The following is a 19,491-nucleotide window of genomic DNA, read 5'->3' on the forward strand; positions in this document are numbered from 1 at the left end:
CCTGGTCTGGATGCAGTCACGATGCTGACAACATGGTGTAAATCAAGTAAAGGAACGTAATGTAATGTAACGTAACGTAACGTAACTTAACTTTTGAAACATAAATTCTGCCCGAGAGCATTGTGTGGGGGATTTCTTGTATATGTTTCAGCCTTATACGTCATAAGAAAATAATCAACCCTAGCTTGTGCAACAGCAGCACATCCCAAAGTGCCTGAAGTATTTCCCTTCAATACCACAGCAGTTTGTGCCCACTTTTATTTAATAATAAACAACATTTTATACTTTTTTTTTTATTTGAAGCATTAAGTGTTACTTTATTGTTGTGGAACATCTGCAAAAACAAAAAGTTACTTTTCTCCTTTATGGTACGTTATGATTCTTCCGTCTTATTTCCCACAGATTAAATAGTTTAAAGCGTGCCGAGCCAACTCAAACATGACGATAAATGTGGAACCTCAGCATACGAATACGAAATTTGCTTTGGCATGTTTAGCATTTTCACTATACGAGTGACCGAGCCGAACCGAACACCGGCTAAATTGCACAAAGGTCTGGGAACCGATAAAAACTTGTTTGTGTAGGTAAAAAGCCAAGCGAAGCAGGTTTTTTGCCATTTTGTGCAAGATTTTGTGAAATCATAGCACCATGGGTGCCAAGAATGTTATCAAGGACGATAGCAAGAATAAAACAGAGATACTTTCAATATTGATTTTAAAGCAGTCGGTGCCAAGAGGAATCATAAATGAAGGTTAAGTGAGGTTTAATCTGTATTTATTTCATATTTTACTTAATTAACATGTCTTTTCTAAATGTTTTGATTGTTTTTATATGCAAAAAAATATGATTATAGTGTTGGAAATTGCTAATATTGGTAATATCTTGCGGTGGTTGGAACAGATTATCTGTATTTACATTATTTCCTGCGAATAAGCATTTCACAACAGGAATTTCCACCCTTTAAACTTAAATATTTTGATAAAATGCTTTGAGCATGTATATACTGTAAATGCATCGTATTAGATCAGTGTCCATGCCATCCAATGTAAACAAAGCTAATGTCAGGACTATCACTACATAGAGAGACCTAATTATAGAGTCATATATCATAGAGCCTTTGCATTATTCATGAGTATTAAACTTATTCCAGTCTCCCTACACATTACAGGGCAATTGCATCATGTCTAATGACACCTCCGTCTCTCTATTTCTCTTTTCACATTCACAGCTTTTTTTTTTTTTCACAGGAAAACATGCCCATAGGCATCGAACCACAGCAGAAAAAAAAAAAACTGCCATTTCTGGAAGGTGAGTTTGGCGAGTGGAGAAAAACAAACAAGCTCGGTTTCCCCAGAGGTCCGTGGGATGCACGTGACTCGCACTCCACCTGCTTCACATACTGACATGACATCGTGACAGCTAAAGACGACCCCTGTGCCTCCCAGTACTGTTTGGGAAAATTAGTCATGCCAAAGCAGGAGACACCCAAACTGACTTGAACACATGTGAGCAGGACAGGAACTGCAGGACGGATTAGACCATCCATCACTCCTCAGGAGCCCAGCAAGAGAAAAACAAGAAAGGGATGTGAGGGATTACATGCTGCTCAATCACACGCGGGATGAGTCCTGACGCACAAGCCTTGATGGCAAGTTTATAATCTTATAGACATATGGAGTTAGACGCATTGCCCTAAGCATGTGATAGTTCTTGGGAGTCACAATGAGCTTCGGGGTTTTAAGCAGGATTTCCAGCTCGATCTGTTCAATCGGCTTTTTCATTCACAAACGCATTCCTGATTGAATCAGATTTGTTAGGAAACAGTGATGTATCCTTCACAAACATGTTACAGCAATTATTGAAATGACTAAAACACTGGCATGTATTAACGAGGATTTAGGTTGTATTTATACTATTACTTTTGTAATATTTGGATATTCTTTAAAAAAAATCTGATAAATCATACCATATAAGAAAAAAAGAATCTTACCAAATCAGCATCATGAGAAAAAAAAAAGAATAAATAAATAAATACATTTTGCCTGTTCTCCTTGTGCTTGGTGGGTTTCCTCCGGGTAATCCGGTTCCCCGCCACAGTCCAAAGACATGCAGATTAGGCTAATTCCCGTTCCCAAATTGCCCGTAGTGTCTGAGTGTGTGTATATGTATGTGTGTGTGCCCTGCGATAGATGGCACACGGTCCAGGGTGTACCCCTGCGGTATAGATGATGAGATGAGATGACTACATTTTAATGATTCAGCATGGCCAATGTCTAGAAATAAAAGTCATATTAATAAACTTTTGTGTAATAGATAAAATATTACACAAAACATTATTATAACATACTATTGTGTGCGTCTTAAAATGTGTTTAAAGAAGCTGAACAAATCATTGTGTAACAAACGTATCCAAATCATTAGAACTTATTTCATTTCTCTGCTGGAAATAATTAATTTATTCAATTCATTTTACTCATCATGGCCAATAAATGCAGATTTACTGTATGCGGAGGAAAAAACGACTCAAACATCACACACAGTTTTACAGCATTCAGAAAAAGGATTCTGACCTTGTGTATGTAGCTTTTACATATGAATATTACTGTATGCGTATTTGACTGAAATAAATTAAAGCATGTAATGTACTTGCTTCTTTTGAATTAGTTTAAGCTAAAAATACAATTTATAAGTACATTATTTATTCGCGCATTTTCTAGAAGCAGAAATTATTTTCAGTGCTAATAAAAAATAAAAATACAAAACTCAACAAAAAAAAACAAACATTAAGGATATTATAAAGCTCAAAACCACCTCATTTTAACATGATTTAACAGATTCTAAGAGTCAAAATTCTGTGACGTATGTGTTCAACCCAGGACCTTTTACACCCTGAACATTCTTTTAACGCTATAAGAACGGTTTTATTTCGGTCTTTTACAGTGCATCTGCACACTGTAATGTTCACTTTTGCGTCTGGTTTTTCTCAACGTTTCCTCCTCGTGTCATCGTAGGGAGTTTTTTTCCTGGCCACTGTTGCCCCTGGCTTGCACATAAGGGATGGAAATCTACCTCCAGATTTCCATAAAAGCTGCTTAGTTGCTATTGTTAAATGCCTTGTGCAAATAAAAAAAATTTTAAAATAGTACACATCTGTTGACTCTGGAAATCTTGTTTCATCATCACACACCCTTTTTTTTTTTTTTTTTAAATCTCCCTATACTTAAATCTATTTTTCCAGCTGCCCAGAATAAAGTATGGATAAAGATGTGATCTGAAACTCTTTAACTCTGACCTTGTGAATCGGCATCTATTGGCCTATTCATGAAGAAACAGTCACATGGCTGGCTAAATGTGATCTGGTTTCAAATTTAGCGTGCTGAACTCCTCACCAATCCCTCTTCGACTATGTTTCTGGTCAAATGTCAGGAAACCCAATCCCTGTCCTTACGCACTTTCATCTAACACTGCAGCAACAGACACTTAGCAACACGACCAAAACAACATCACATGCCACCAAGTCGCAGACAGCCATGCGTCTTCCTGTCAACACCTTCCGCTGGAGTCGCTCGGACCTCACCTTTGTGCCTCAAGGGCGCTTGCTGATAAAAGGGCTGTCCTAATCAGTGCACGGTTCACTTCCATAAACCCATCCGAGTGTTTCCTATACCGTGCCTGAGCAAGCAGGTGTTTGCCTCTCAAGCGTGTCAGCTCAAAACGAGCCATGGAGAAAACATTCTCGTCACGTCACAGGTAGCGCTTCCTGGGCCTCTCTCTTTTACTTTTTTTTCCAGCTCGCAGGCATGAAACGCAGATTAGCAGCGTTAGAGAAGCCGTGTAACGCGTGTTATGCCAAGTGCTTCTGTTCAAATGAAGTGGTCTTAAGTCATCAAGGAATAAATCCTCTCCGCCAGTTCCCAATCAAACAGTCTTTAGTGAAGAGCTCGTGATTACTGAAAGAGTTGAATGAAGCAGATGTGAAAATATATAATAAAGCTCATGATCCGAATTCACATTTTCTTCATTTCAGACGCTCCATATTTTTCCGTGCGGCAAAACATATCATGTTGAGCTGCAACTTCTCTGGAGCTTGTTTGGGGAGACATGGAATGTGTGTGGGGTGTGTGAGAAATGTTCTCAAGTGGATGGGTGTCTCATGTTAAGATGGTAGAGCTGCTAAAATCTGGAATACAGCCAGTCCATGGCAGGACGCCGTTGCACACACTTACTGTATATTCACACCTCCATTCACACCCTGGGGAAATTTGGAGAGGCCAATTCATCTACTGCAATGTATCAAAGGAAAGCTTGGAGGAAACCAGAGAACCCAGGAATGCAGTGCAACCCCCTGATCCATGACATCATCCATTTTCTCAGAATTTCCTTCCCAACTTGGTTATTTAGATTCCTAACCTGTACCTTGTCTTTCATTATTACATAACAGCTACCAGCTAATTGGTGACAATTATCCTTCTTCTAGGATCCTTACCTATTCAAATTTTGAATGTGAAGCTGCTTCATCACATGGTGGCTTGGCACACTCAGAGGAAAGCTGCCCTTTTCCACATAAGCGACCTCATGATTGGCTAGTGTTGCTTTACCTGACCTGGCAGATGGTATACCATCCCTCCAATTCAAAGAGCACAGCATCTTGCCTCCTGGCTACGGATAGATGAGGAATCTTCAAGACTCAAACACAACACCTTTAGTTGTAGCACTCACTGCAGTGTTAAATAAGATCGGGTATGTTCCACTCGCTTGTTCTTTGACATTGAGTCCAACTCACTGAACCAGCCTGTTCTGCTTCAATCCATCACCTGGACTGGAATAACACCGGTGCAGGTGAAAAGTGCTTAGTCCAGGGAAGAGCTAAAGAATCGCTGAGACGGCCGGCTTTCGGGAACACTCAGCTCTCGCGCGCGGAGGCTCACCTTTCCTCGTCCGGATCAGCAGCTGCAACCTTCTGTCTGACTGCGCATGCTGATATTACCGATCTGTATCTTTTTTTTTTTAGTTATTTTATTTTACATGCAAGGCCACGAACGCAGAAATGAAAGCGAAGCAGACAGACGGCGTTCTCATCTGACCCGAAACAGATGGAGCGCCTGGCGAACACTTGCATCGCATATTCGCAGAGCTGTGTTAACACAAAGCACAAGCATCTTGATACACGCTAAACTGCAATATGCTCATATGTTTGGAGAGTTACAGTGCTAATATAGGCTTTTATTTGTCAAAGAAAAAAGATGTTGACCGCGAAAATAAACACACAAATAAACAGAGATAATCCTTTACAGATGGGTAACACGTGCGGCCAGGCTATAAACGGGATGCCGAGTTGATTCCTGTCCAGTGTTACTCGCATTTGAAACGTTTCAGCACAGAGGTTGCTGTCTATAGACATCCCGGTTATGATGCCACCGAGCCCATCTATATCTCATACGGACATAAAACGCTCTGGCGTTTCGGGTAATGTATGCATCACCATTCAAGGCCACGCTAGAGGTAATGGCAATCCACTGGCTTCAATTGTCTTTCCCCAGACCTGATATATGCAATGGTCATCCTGAGCCACACCATAAATCTTGATTTCACTTAACCAACGAGAAGGAGATGCAGCAAGGGCAGACCATATTAAGACTCTTTGTAAGGGACCAGCTGGCTGGTAGAGTCTGTGCTAAACCGAGGTTAGCGGGGCTCATCTACACAACATAATTGATAGCCTGTGCTGGAATGACCGGCTCTCTTTGGTGCATTTATGAGACTTCCTGAATTACCGGGGTCATTTGTACACCGCTGCAATGTCACCCAGGTCGTGATTGCTGTGGAGAAGCAGCGGTAGAAACAGATAAAAGCTCCACATTATTGTTGATGCCAAGTCGGTGATACATTGATTTTTCACAACAGCATCAGGAAACTCAGCGTACAACATCTGTGCAATGAGGAGCTCAAGGACGGCTGACCTCTGGCATGCGGGTCAATCTATTTTTCACTCAATAACACTGGAGGACCAGGCTGTAATGTAAAGTGCTCTTTTTTTTTTCTCCGTTAGATGATTGCTAAGAAGGATTGCTTTTGATGCCCAAAGACAGGAGCTGATTGAAGTTTATTTGATCTTGTAATGAATACAAGCCTCTGATGCACCAGACTGATGTCTCAGCACATATATAGATATATCTTTTCATAATTTCCACAAACAACAGAAACCTTTGTGCATGCCAATTAATTTCGACATTTCAAACAGAAGACCGTGAAAATCATGTCCTGATGGCAGCGAACCGTTAAAATAACTGTACTGGAGTGCAACACACAACATACTGTTTTTTTTTCTGTCATTAATCCTAGTGCAAACAACGATTTTGATATCTGTACTGTGCTTTATGTAAATTGATTTACTGGTAGTGTCTCAGATTGGAGAGAGCTACGACTCACAGACATCCAAGGCTTTAACAGTTTAGGGGCACAGATCATTTAACAAACACTTGCCTGTGGGTATGTTATTTACACGTACAGATTTTTCTGTCAATGGTGTAAAAATAGTGAACCTGAAGAGGTATAAATACATTTTAACCCACTCTATTTCACTCACTCATTGTCTGTACCGCTTATCCTGTATTCGGGGTCATGGGGCATGGAGCCTATCCCTAGGAGACCCATGGGCATGAGACGGGGTACACCCTGGAGAGGGTGCCAATCCATCACAGGGCACACACATACAGTATACACATTCACACACTATGGGCAATTTGGGATCGCCAATTAGCCTAATCTGCTGTGGGAGGAAACCAGAGTACCCGGAGGAAACCCACCAAGCACAGGAAAGTCCATGCACACAGAGACTAGAATCAAACCCGGGCCCTTGAGGTGCAATGTGACTAACCACTACAGTATGCCACCATCCCGCCTGCATTTTGAACCACCCATGGTTTAATATCCGTGATGCATGTGTGTGGTTCGTCAAGCATATCTGACAACCATACTGTATGTCAGAGGTCAAATTTCTGGCAGACAGTACCAAACAAGGACAATGCATGCGGGTCAAAACCAGAACAGAAAAACCAGAAAATAATGCTTAGAATCGCATGACAGATGCAACAGAGACTTTGCAGTGAGACATGGCACACGGGGAATAAATAGAAAAGGTAATCAAGGGATGAACTCAGAACACATGGACGCTATCGGGTAGAAAGCCCAATGACAGAACAGTGACAGAGCCAAGACTCGGGTCTAAATAAAGGCAAATGTCAAGGTAAATGAAAAGCAAGAAAGTGCTGGGAAATGTGCTGTGAAGACGAGGAATCATGACACATTTCAACAGCATGAATTTCACCCCAACGCTTTTGCCACCTCTGGTTTAATCAACAATAAGAAAGTAAAAAAGTGGCATGGAAAGACATAATAGATTATATATATATATATATGTTAGTTAGCTATAGAATAGGTCTAATGCTCCTTAGTTATAGTTATGCCTACTGATTAACATGTCATGTCTAGGAAAACCTTGCTTTAAAACTGCATGAATCAGTACAGCATTGCTTTCTCCAGCGCTCTCTTCACTTCCCTGCCTTCTCTGCTGCAAACATACAGTAATAATCTCCTGCTCTTACCCCACCCAGTGCTCGTCTAATTTCTATTTTCTTTTAATCAAACAAAAAAAGAGTCAAGTGTAGACCTACTTGATCAGAAATCCTCCAACCTTGCTTCAATATCAATCAATCAATCAATCAATCAATCAATAAATCAATCAATCAATCAACCAATCAATCAATCAATCAATCAATCAATCAATAAATCAATCAATCTCATAAAAATCAATCACATTAAAATATGATCAATGACTGGGATATAGTTAGATTTCATGTTGTTTCATAAAAATAAAAACTCATAAACAATCATGAGCTAAACTTTATTTGAATTCCTCACACCTTTTTGTGCAAACTGTTACAAGTTTGTACAAACGTAATATATGAAAGTAGCCATCATGTGTCCTTAATGCGAATGAAAAGAAAAGAAAATTGCAACATGCTGTAGTAATGACCTGTTTTTGCTTTCAGCACACAATTACAGTATACCCGAATCCAGCAGAACTCTGGCGTTTGTCTGAGAGCATGAGCCTGGATGTGAGATCAGATGCGACATCTGGCATTATAGTGCATCATCTTGGACTTATCATGGTTAGAAATAGAAGGAGATATTTGGTATTTTATCACCTGACCTTCTCTGTTAATGGAGCAGACAAAAACATGACTGCTGTAGGTATGGGAAAGTGGGTAACTAGGCTGTTTCCTTGTTTCCTAGGCTGTATGAATTATTCGCAGCACAGATAATAATAAAATATTAAGGATGCTGTAATGTGTGTATGCATGTGATGTGATTGTGGATTTATTATATATGTATATAATTATAATACTGTACAGAAGTCAGTTAGGGGACAGTGCACCAGTTAGGGGAAGGCCTTTTTCTATTCCAACATGACTGCACCCCAAAGCAGGGACTATAAAGACATGGTTTGATGAGTTCGGTGCGGAAAAACTCGACCGGCCCAAGCACAGAGCCCTGACCTCAACCCCATCGAGCACCTTTGGGATGAACTGGAAACAAGATTGCGAGCCAGACCTTCTCGTCCAACATCAGTGCCTGACCTCATAAATGCTCTACAGAATGAATGGACACGGAATTCACATACACTCCAAAATCTTGTGAACACCCTTCCAAGAAAAGTGGAAGCTGTTATAGCTGCAAAAGGGGACCAACTCCATATTGAAGGATATGTATTTGGATACAATGTCATTGCAAGTTCATAGGTATGTACAGTATACTGTATACACACCTACATACACACACACAGCCTGTCAGTCGTTTAACTCCTTATGCTACTTCATTTCACACATCATTTGCAAAGTCAATAAAGGAGAAATCATAGGGATTGTTGTGATTACAAAGTGTAAAGCCTAAAACACAGACGGTCCACAAGCTTTTTCAATAAGCATGGTGTGACTAAGTCCCACAGTGATCCTGTGCAAACATTATCCACGTCTTCACTATGCCCTTGAGATGGATCACAACAAGTGTGATATCAAATTAAGCAGAAGCAACACCTCCGTACTTTCACTCTCAAGAATCGAGCAATTCATACAGCATTTAATAGCGACAGTGTGGCGTCTACACCGCGCTGCAGACAAGGACGTCTTATCGAAGCCAGTGAATATATTTCCCTTTTCACATGAGAGTATGATAAACAAATACAAGATGATTACTCCTGCTTTTCTTTTTCCCTTCTAATTTCAAGCTTTAAATCGAGCAATTTATTTGACGGATTAGGCTCAATTCTAGGTAAATAAGCAGAAATGATTTGCCTGTAGAATAGGACAATTATCAAGTTGAAATGGGAACAAACACCTTGGAATAAAGCAGTCATATTATAATTGTTTTGTATCTCCAAGTTATAATGAAACGTATCTGATCGGTTTACTATTTAGAATAGATATCTATCTCATAATGAGAAATGTAACATCGCTCTCTATATACTGTAAGTCAATGAGATACATTAACCAGATATATTGCTATACTTTTTAATAAAATATATTTTCTGTCAAATACCTGCCCATACGAACTAAGATTGTTTTTTTTTTTAGTAAGATTAGTTTTATATTTCGTTTAATGCCTGAATTATTTGCTTGAAGATACCCGCCGAAAAAGACAGTAAGCTTTTCAGTGCTCCCTATGTTTACGCATAACTGCATATGGAGAAGAACCCTACCATTGTATGGGCAGTCAATATCTGCACACAAAGCCGTTTAGGGATGTGGTTTATAGAAAATGCTGTTTGAAAGATCACACACATGCTTGTCAGAATCTTTTAACCGGGACTTACTGTATGTGCTTTGTGTAAATCTACCGATCAGACAGATCGTGTGAGGTTTAAATCTTCGCCTCTTTCTAAGGGCAGCCTGCCTTTGCTCTCCTGCAGGTATGGAAAAAAATCAGGATTTACTAACCTGATAACTTGTAAACACCGATGTTCAAACCTGAGTAAGAACAGATTGTTTAAGAAAATGTGAATCGCAGGGAGGTGCACATTTTTGGGAGAAGGTTGTTCATTGACTGTTAGATTCCTCGCCTCAATCGTTTAAAGTCTTCTAGCTGTAGATAAAATCTCTATAGATATTGTGTTTAGAACACTGTATGATACTAATGACACCCAGCACATAACGCACAAAGATTTTCATCATACACTTATAACTTATGTGCTTATTCGACTTAGCCCAGCTTATTAGATCTGCTTCTCAGTTCCATCCCTATGTGTAAGTGTAAAGCCCATACGGGTTGATCTGAGTGTGAAGCACGCTGTGAAGTCACATCTCACATACACTTAACAGATGTGGTTACAACCGGATGTCAAGCTCACTGATGTAAATGATTTGCCTCTCTTACATGATAATGATAAAGGAACTGAAACTGCAGCACAGATTCAAAAACAGATAGATGGCTGCATGATCAGAACAGATCCGCCATCTTTAGTGGATTCTGAGAATCTTCAAACATCAGACGCTGGAAATCTGGATTTGAAGTGCCATTGCGCTAGAGCTAGAGCTGTGGAAAGACTGAATCAAACTGTCTAATTAGCTAGGAAAGTCTCACTTGAGTTCAGGTACCACCATTAGTGTAAACTGCCATTACACCATAATGGTGGAAGGGCAAACAGACAAATAGGAGTCAGTCCACTGGAAGTTTTTTCTGCTTCCCAATAAGATGAATTAGCTGCATATGTTCCTTTCAGGTCACCTTGTTTGGAGGTATCGTCGCAGCAGACGAATGATACCTGAAATGTTGGACCGCATTTAGCTTTCATTATGCATACATTCTCTTTGGCATGGTTTCGACAACTTTATGCAACATTTTTTTCAAGCTAGAGTTGCATACATTTTGGACACTACCACTTTGTAAAGACTTTTCAATAGTTTTAAGGTCAGGACGTTGTGGTGGAAAATACTTGCGTGAAAATATTTCCCAGAACCACTCTTTTGTCATTTTTGGCCTATGAATAGTCAATCTTTGCATAGTCATCACGGGATGCCTGTGCCATTAGACAAGAAACGTTCCATGGATAGTAAGACCGGATCATTCGGTACATTCCCGGTCCAGAACGTCCCGGTCCAGAACTTCCATTTCCTCATAACATTGCTGAGGCTTGTACAGTGGCCACTATGCATGATGGGTGCATCACCACATGTGCTTCCAATCTTACTCTGAAGTGCCCATCACTCTGGAATTGGGCCGATCTGAACTCATTAGACCACATGATCTTTTTCCGTCTTTTATGCGCTCTAGCAAACTGTAGCCTTTTGTTCTGAATAATATTTCGATTGCTCTGATGCAACATTGTAACATCTTTATCAACAACCACTTCCTTGTTCGGACAATCAGCCCAGAAGGACAAAGGCAAAACATAACTGAAGAAGAGCTATGATGGGGATACGTGATGGGAAGATGATGTTTGGAAGATGGGAAGTATGATTTTCAGTGTACTCGGTTATACAAAAGGATGTTGAGTTCTCTGTCTTTTACAAAACGAATATAAACCAAAAATTAATCATTTATGCTTGTAACCATGTAAACACTTTAGACTTTTGTCTTAACCCTTGGAGCACTCTGAGGTACGACATGGTTAGCAAGGGCTCGTGAGCAATTGCTGATTGAATAAAATATGTACTTGAGCACAGTCAATTACTGGTAGTGATTTTCTCACTTAGCAGATGAATTTCCACCACAGAGGTAAATTATGTCATGCTACACTTTGCACAAGAAACTGCCCTTAAATTATACACCCTTTAATGCATTCTTGTGACGCGTAATATTTTTAACCGGCATTAGCACACTGCCTGCTTGCTTTCTATCCCACTTGTTACTTTGCTAATTAATCCGAATGTCTCTTTAGTTTAGAAGATATTTAATGAGATGAAAAGGTAGAGGGTGCTATAAACGGGGTCGCACTGCAGCACCAAGGAAGATTCGTCAGAAGTTTGTTATATTAGCAGCGGGAAATTAGCAGAAAGAAGGATGAAGGTGGGGGGAAGCTATTTACAGTTTGAAAGCTAACATTTGTACAATAATTATTAATGGCTTTTTATGAAAAAAACACTCCCCTAGGTGGAAGGCGAGGAATAATTACGGCAGGGTCGACGAGAAATGGGTGGAGAACAGACCATATATCTACACGAGCGGAGGAACAAATTTCAATCAGGCCCGTCTCATCAGGGACGGAGAGTAAAACCAGCCGTGAATATTTCTTTCCTTGTGTAGTTGGTTATTTTCGAACCTGCACATCTTGATGAGTTTTACAATTGTGGGCTGCTGCAGTTCTGTAAAATGTCAATCTCGATGGCACATTATAATTACAAAGCAATTGCCCTTAAACATACATGTTGCAGAAAAAAAAAAGATCAAATAAACACCAAGTCAAATAAACACTACATTCTCGTGAAAGAAAGAAAAAAAAAAAAAAAACTAGCTTGGCATATATTTACAGCACACCCAGAGATCTACAAAGTGCCTTTCAATGAGGTAAATATTTCATGAGGCCCTAAAATATGTGGCTTTTGGCTTTTCATTTGACTCTGTGTAGCTGGCTAATGTGAATTAGTTCAAGTACTGCTGAGGGACAGATCGCAGGCATCTGATCATCTGCATCCTGTCAGAAACGTTACCCAATATGCGCTGGTTGAGAAAAACTGGATGCCTTTTTCCGCACGCACAAACAGGACATGACCACCAACATGAATATGCACTCAGCACATGGTTTATAGCGCATTACACCGCAGCACGTTCGCCAATCTGATTGGTCCGAAAGTGTCGATTAATCTTCTTGAACAGCCCGTTAGACCTTAATTCTGACTCGCGGGTTCATACTGTATTAATGCAGGCGTTCGAAATGAACAGCATTTTACAGTAACGTCACAGGGACTTACTGGATACAGCAGACGCTTCATATCATCTAAGGCTAATCATGACCAGATTGCTAAAAAGTGTGCTGTTATTTAACAAAGGAAAACATAATGCGAAGTTTTGTTTGTTTTGTTGTTGTCTTCACTGTCAGCGCTTTGTTAAAAGTTTTCCATCATGGGAAACTTTCGAGACAAAGGAGTTTGTTCTTCTTTTAGTTCGGAAACCTTATTAGCATTGACTCGGTTATAAGCAATAACAAGAATTAACTTGTCCCATAAATGTAGATATAAATACAAGGGCTGTACTGATTTTCATTTTTTTTATTTTTATTAACTGACGTGTCGGTCACATTGCATTTGTCGGTAGAGTCCTGTTCTCCCATGATTGAGGGGTGCAGAATGTTTACAGAGATGACACCACTGACAATGTGCACAGATGGGAGAAGAGGTTTAAAGAAGCATTGAAGACAGACCACGCAGTGAGAGACCATCAACTGCGACAAAGAGAATTTTCGACGAGGATTCAAGAGATGTGTTCGACGATGGCGCAAATGCACAGCTTGCATTGGTTTGAACGATCGGTGTCAGTTTGTCAGTTACATTAGATACCACATTTGTATAAATAAATCAAACCATATTTAATATCATGCTTTAATAATTCAAAAAATTGTAATTGAAGAACCTTAAAAAAAAAAAAGAAACACTTAGGTATGTTTCCTTATTGGAAAACGATGGTGCCTCCGATGGTCCCAGTACGTCTGTTTCACATCGGCCACATCACCGCTGACCCTCTGTGGCTTATTTTCCTTTAGAAGACTCATCTGTCATGTTCAGTTCCATAGCAAACATTAAAACGTCAAGTGCTTAAACTTTTACGCATGAAATTACAAGCCTAATGGAGTCGCTTTTCCGACTACTACGGGGAACCTCTCTTCCCGCCACCGAGCCTCACAGAGGGGGCGTGTGATTGCGCGAGTCGAGGCGAGAACACGGCTTTAAGTGGTGTTCCGTGTCAGACAAGCTTTTGATGTGTTCATTGAAGCTTAATCTGCAGTGTCGTTTTATGAGCGCAGAGAGAGAGAGCGCTTAATCCTCCGACTAGCACATGTGTACACTATTCGCTGCCTCTGATGTGTTATTACAGTTTATGACGCAACTGTGAAAAATCTGTACCACAGCTTCATCCATCTGATACAAATCATGTGTTAATTATCAAACCATGACCTCTGAGGGGTATTATATCGCTAAACAGGCAACCGTAAAAAAAACAAGCGGGGGAAATTCTCGGGAAATAGTAAAATGAAATGCTTAAATGAAAAAAAAAAAAAAAAACACGATGCGTGAACTTTGAGCTCATGTACGACACAGAATTGCTTTTTCCTTAGTGGATATAAACTACATCTTTAAAAAAAAAAAAGAATTATAATTAAGCTGGACAGGATATATTGGTAGGGGCAAGTTAGAAAAGTAAATAAATAAATAAATAAGGGCATGTGTGTTTCTGAACAGTCTGAAATCAAGCAGGACATTTTTAATGCAATCATAGTCAAATTATCGCTGAAACCTGCTGAGCTCAAATGCAGCATTAATAAATTGGTAATGGAGCTCAACATTACTCATTTCTCACTGCGGGCTCCTCGTCATTTAACGAATTATATCTTATTATTTTAAGTAGCCAATCTGGCCTTCATGCTGGTATATGCCCGATCTGGATATAACGTCCACACTTTCGTTTCTGCATGAGTAACTCTTTATAAAGCTATTGCATAAGGTGAGACTATCTGAATGAAGTTATCACCTTTTGCAGTCATAACGATGTTTTTATTTTGCTTTATCTCAACTTAAAGTACTGAGCGGTTTAACGAAGTAATAAAACTCGAGTTTAGAGAAGCTGTTTCACTGCACTCAATTAAACAGACTGTAAATATCTCCGAAGAATCTTATCACACCGCAGCTGTCAGCATTATGGGACAGATCGAGCCCACCTCGAGAGCTGTTAATAAACCCAGACTCTCTCAATTAGGATCTATTTCTACACAGGCAGGTATGAGAGGTAGGAGGTCGACATGGAGAAGGGAACTCAGCTTTTTTTCCTCCTTGCAAACCTCTAATAAATCTAGACGGAACCGAAGGGAGAAAACGCTGTCAACAGAAATGAAATCTTAATGCCATCTGTGGTTTTTCCTTTTGTGTCAGAGAAATATTTTACCAGCGTTGTTCACTGCTGAGATACACCGCTTTCTTTGCGGTTCATTTAAATCTAATGTACGTTAGACTGCCACTTCTCCGTTCTCATTGCCTCAGGCAAGAAAAGTCATTAAATCAAGAACCCTATTACAAAAGTATGCGGTATTTGTGTTGCTCATGAGCAACACGATGTTATTCAGGCTGTAAGGATGGGAATGTCTGTAGAAGCACAATCGATTAAAAGACACATAGACTGGGCTGGATGGATGTCTGAAGTTCCCTCACATGCTGAAATGAACTCGGCGCATTCGCTCCGGTGTTTTTTTTACCCTTCGGTGATGGGCGGAAAATGCAAATGCAATTAAGAGAGCTGTTGCTTTCCATCCTGTGCTTAACATCTTCCCAGCTCTCGGAAAGCATCCGTGCTTCTTTCGTTAATACTTGAGCGTGCTTGCTGTCGAATGCGGAATCACAAATGTTGTGGGTGCTTCATGAGGGAGAAAGAGAAATCAGGCAAATAAGAGGCATCTTATCTTGCTAACCCGATTTGACCTGACGCATGTGATTCGGAGCAAGGAACTGTACTAGAGAGGCTTTCAGAGCGGAACAGGCCCTCTACTGTGACTGCACACTTTATTTATTCACTTACCTCGCTGGTTTAATGGAAATATAAAAGGCCAGATTGATTAGTGTTTTAAGATTCAGCAGTTAATAGATTAAAAGCCCATGCGAGAGCCAGAGAGTACAGTCGCTATTTTCTGGTTTGGGACCATCTTACTCCTCTTTTGTCCTCCTACTAATTCTTTGTGCACTCCGATCACTGAGTATCACATCCTCAAGCATCTGTTTCTTTGAAATGATAAATGAGCTAAAAGAGAAGTTCTAATCGGGGATTGTAAGGAATGCACAAAAGGTAATGAATTCCTAAAACGAACCTGTTGCACACATTTCCGCCAAGCAAAACCCGAACCCAGTGTAACAACGATTTTATAAAACATCCACCAAAAGCATGCTTTTGTGCCTGCGAGACACGGCCGACCTGGACCCGTCAGTCACTTTGAAGAAGAGCATGAAGTAGTCGTTCTCATTTAGAGTGACACCAGGCGAGGAGAGACTGATGTAACGATGTAGCGGCGGGATACCTTCTCTGTCAAGAGGTATGGAAATACACGACTGACATGGACACTCAGGTTTAGTTGCATGCTCGGGCTAAATGGGTTCATTGTAATGCAGGCCGTGGAGCGATGTGACTGGGCTAACAGACAGGGCTTTGTGGAGGTGTTTAAAAGGGCAGAATAATAGATTTCATGCAGCTCCGGGATTAATTAGCTTGAAGGCGGAGGCAAATCTGATCCCCTCCAGGAGTCGAGTTAAGGGTTTGCATATTCATACCAGCTTTGATCACCCAGTTGGTGACTTGTGGCTGGTACTGTACGGACGGTGGAGTTGTACAAGCATGTACACAGATCTGTTGTCATGCGCAAACAGATTGACGACAAACTCCTAACCAGAATACTGAGATAAAGGTGAGAAGTCACGGATTCCTCCAACACCGGCTTCTAATTTATAGGATTTGTGTATGTTAGAAAGGGGAAGCATCTGTACCCCCTGCTCCCTGTGATCACCCTCCGTTCCGACATCTGTTTAAGGATGTTTATCCTAGGGGTAAGTATGTTAAAGGAAATATTATGCTAGTGTTATTTTACTTTTCCTCTGTTTAAACCATAAACACTACTCTGAGCCGGGACGGCCAGATTACAGAAGAGAGGGTACGGCTGTGAGGTATGGGGCACGGGGAACAGGTCACCCCGGTTCTAACCTATGACACAATGCTAAAATCGCAATTCACAATATCAAAGTTTTATTCCAAATTAAAGGAAGCGTCCTACATCTCGTTTCTATTTACATCCTATTGAACTTTGCATTCTTTTGCAGTTTTACGTAGTCAAAGCAGGAGCATGTGGTACAGTATAAGACTACGCTTCCTAAATGACACCCGGCGACTAAGCATCAACGCCGTTAAAGACTTAGAGCGGGGGATTTATGAATAGAAAAGGCAGCAGTGGGAAAGAGGAGAAGAGCCTTGTAGGTGTCCTGCACCCTTCCAGACATTCCTCTCATTCCCCTCAACAAGGCATGAAACAGGGAGTCATTAAAGCACTGTCAACTTAGTCGGGCTAATGCCTCTACCCCCCAGAGAGGCTTATGCAGAGAGGGCAGTGTATTTAAAACCTGAAAGAAAAAAAATGTAAAAAAGAAAGGGGTCTATCTAAGCAGGACATGGCATGCATGGATGTCTCCGGCTTATCCAGCAAGACTGGAGACTACTCGGGGAATCGCGGCAAAGATGGAGATAGGAGAAGGACAGATTCGAAAGATCAGGCAGGAGGAAAATAAGACACGTTAGGAGTAAAGAAGCAACTTAACAAAAAACGAAGGGACAGAGAGGACGAGCAGCTAAAGAATAGAGCCAGCAACAGAATGCAGACGAGGTACGGCGAAGAAGGGATTTCCGCTAAAACTAATCAATCAGGGCTTGATAATGGATCCCATGCGGGAGTGTTGACACAGGGTCAGCTCTTCCCCTGACCCGTGCCTTCAGAGAAGCGGCAGCAGAAAAGCCACAAATAACAGAATCCGAGGCTAATTGTCTGCCCAGTGTCAGAGCTTTTCAATGCCCCTGCCACTTTCACTCTAAATTCCCTCTCATTCTATTCATTCCTCTTTTTTTTTCTTTTCGCTCGGTCGCTCCCTTCATAGTCGTCCACTTTTGTTAGCTACCTTTCTTCAAAAAAATGCACGTATCATGGTCCTCAGATGGCATCCCTTCATATCCCTCGCTCACGTGCTTTGCCATTACGAGCAGCCAGGACCGCTGACGGACGACTAGAAACGATCCATCAGCAAAGCTTTTGAAGATCATGACAAGTGCGCACTGTCGGTACCATCCCTCCTGTCCAAAATCACAAACCGTCTACATCTCCGTGTGCGAGGTTTCTCCTGAGACACCCCAAGAATAAAAGACAAGAGGGGGGAAAAAAAAGTGCAATGCAAGGTACTCACTTAGATGCTTTCTCCTGCTCCTCTCTGTCCCTCACTTCCACACTGTCTCCTGTCCTCTTGAAACACTAGATATGTATCTGTTCACGCAGACCAGTTCGTGTCTCCGTGAAGCTCCAGCTGACAAAGTTGCTCTGTTGTCGGCACGGCGTGTGCTGCGCACGTCTGCCTGGAGCTGTGTATATGTATGTCTCTGTGTGTGTCTTAACTGGCGGCTCACACTGCTCTGTCTGAAGGGGAGCTAAAACACTTTTAAACTCGCTCAGCCTCCCCATGTGACCAGCTCCCAGCAGCCAGGCACGAATATATTAATGCTCCTTCCTCCAGCCAGAGTGCACCCCCTAGCCACTGTTTCGGGAAGTGTAGGCTGTGTGAAAACCCCCCTCATACCAACACACACACACACACACATATATATATATATACAGTATATATATATATATATATATACATATATACATTCCCACACATGCTGAAAACAGTGTGTTTGGATTGTGCTTAAGTAGTCTGGGAAGTGCTCCATCATCTGCTTTTAAAGTATTTAACAGGTGGCTTCCTATAATTTATCACTGTATATGTAAAATCCTGATAATTATAGGAATAAAAAAAAAATAGGGAAAAAAACACAATCAATAAATAACCAACGAAAAAAGAGTTATTTTTTCCTGAATAATATAAACGAGTGTGCGGCCGAAATCCCCAGCACCACCAAACGCACCCCTTCAAATCCTCGGCTTTTTTTCCGTCCATCAAACCATCACTTGTGTCGTTCCTCTTTCTGCTGCCCTTTCCACCCTGCGTGTTTCTCTCCCTCTTTTCTTCAGCCATGTCTTTCAGCAGAGGAAGAGGCTAAGCCGCATCTATGAGATGTTCTGACTCCTGACTTCGACCCCCCAGCCTGCAGCCTCTCTATGCAAATGGAGGCGTTGAAACAAGGCCAAGAATCTAGTCTGGATCAACACACATGGTGTGCATTTACAAATCAATACACCGAGCTCAGCAGGGCTGCGAATTAAAGATCAACAGCTCAGTAACCAGTCAAAGACGAGACAATGCGTCCTGATCTTCTGTTCACTAAGACCGAGCTCATTTATACACATACCATGGATCATGCTTCATATATAGGAACCGGTAAATAACATAGAATTGTATGTTTAAAGGAGCAGTTTGTCATTTTTAGAGCCCCCTGCTGGCTGAGAGGCAAATTGGAATTGCATTAGACAAGCTTTACCTCCGATTGACCCCATGTCCATTGATCATGTCTTGTCAGTTACAGTAGCTTATATAAGTCTTACATAAAGAA

At 41.0% G+C, this 19,491-nt stretch overlaps 1 protein-coding gene across 1 annotated transcript in view; it reads right to left on the bottom strand.

Annotated features, from left to right (window-relative positions):
- Positions 1-18,420, bottom strand: part of cntfr (ciliary neurotrophic factor receptor) — a 187,061-nt gene extending 168,641 nt beyond the window's left edge. The window contains exon 1 of the mRNA XM_053476323.1: positions 18,192-18,420. The gene's annotated coding sequence lies outside the window, so the exon portion shown is untranslated. The remainder of the gene's footprint in view (positions 1-18,191) is intronic.
- Between the last annotated feature and the right edge of the window lie 1,071 nt (positions 18,421-19,491).

The sequence above is a fragment of the Clarias gariepinus genome, chromosome 17 (genome assembly GCF_024256425.1).
Source record: "Clarias gariepinus isolate MV-2021 ecotype Netherlands chromosome 17, CGAR_prim_01v2, whole genome shotgun sequence".
In the NCBI taxonomy this organism is placed as follows: domain Eukaryota; kingdom Metazoa; phylum Chordata; class Actinopteri; order Siluriformes; family Clariidae; genus Clarias; species Clarias gariepinus.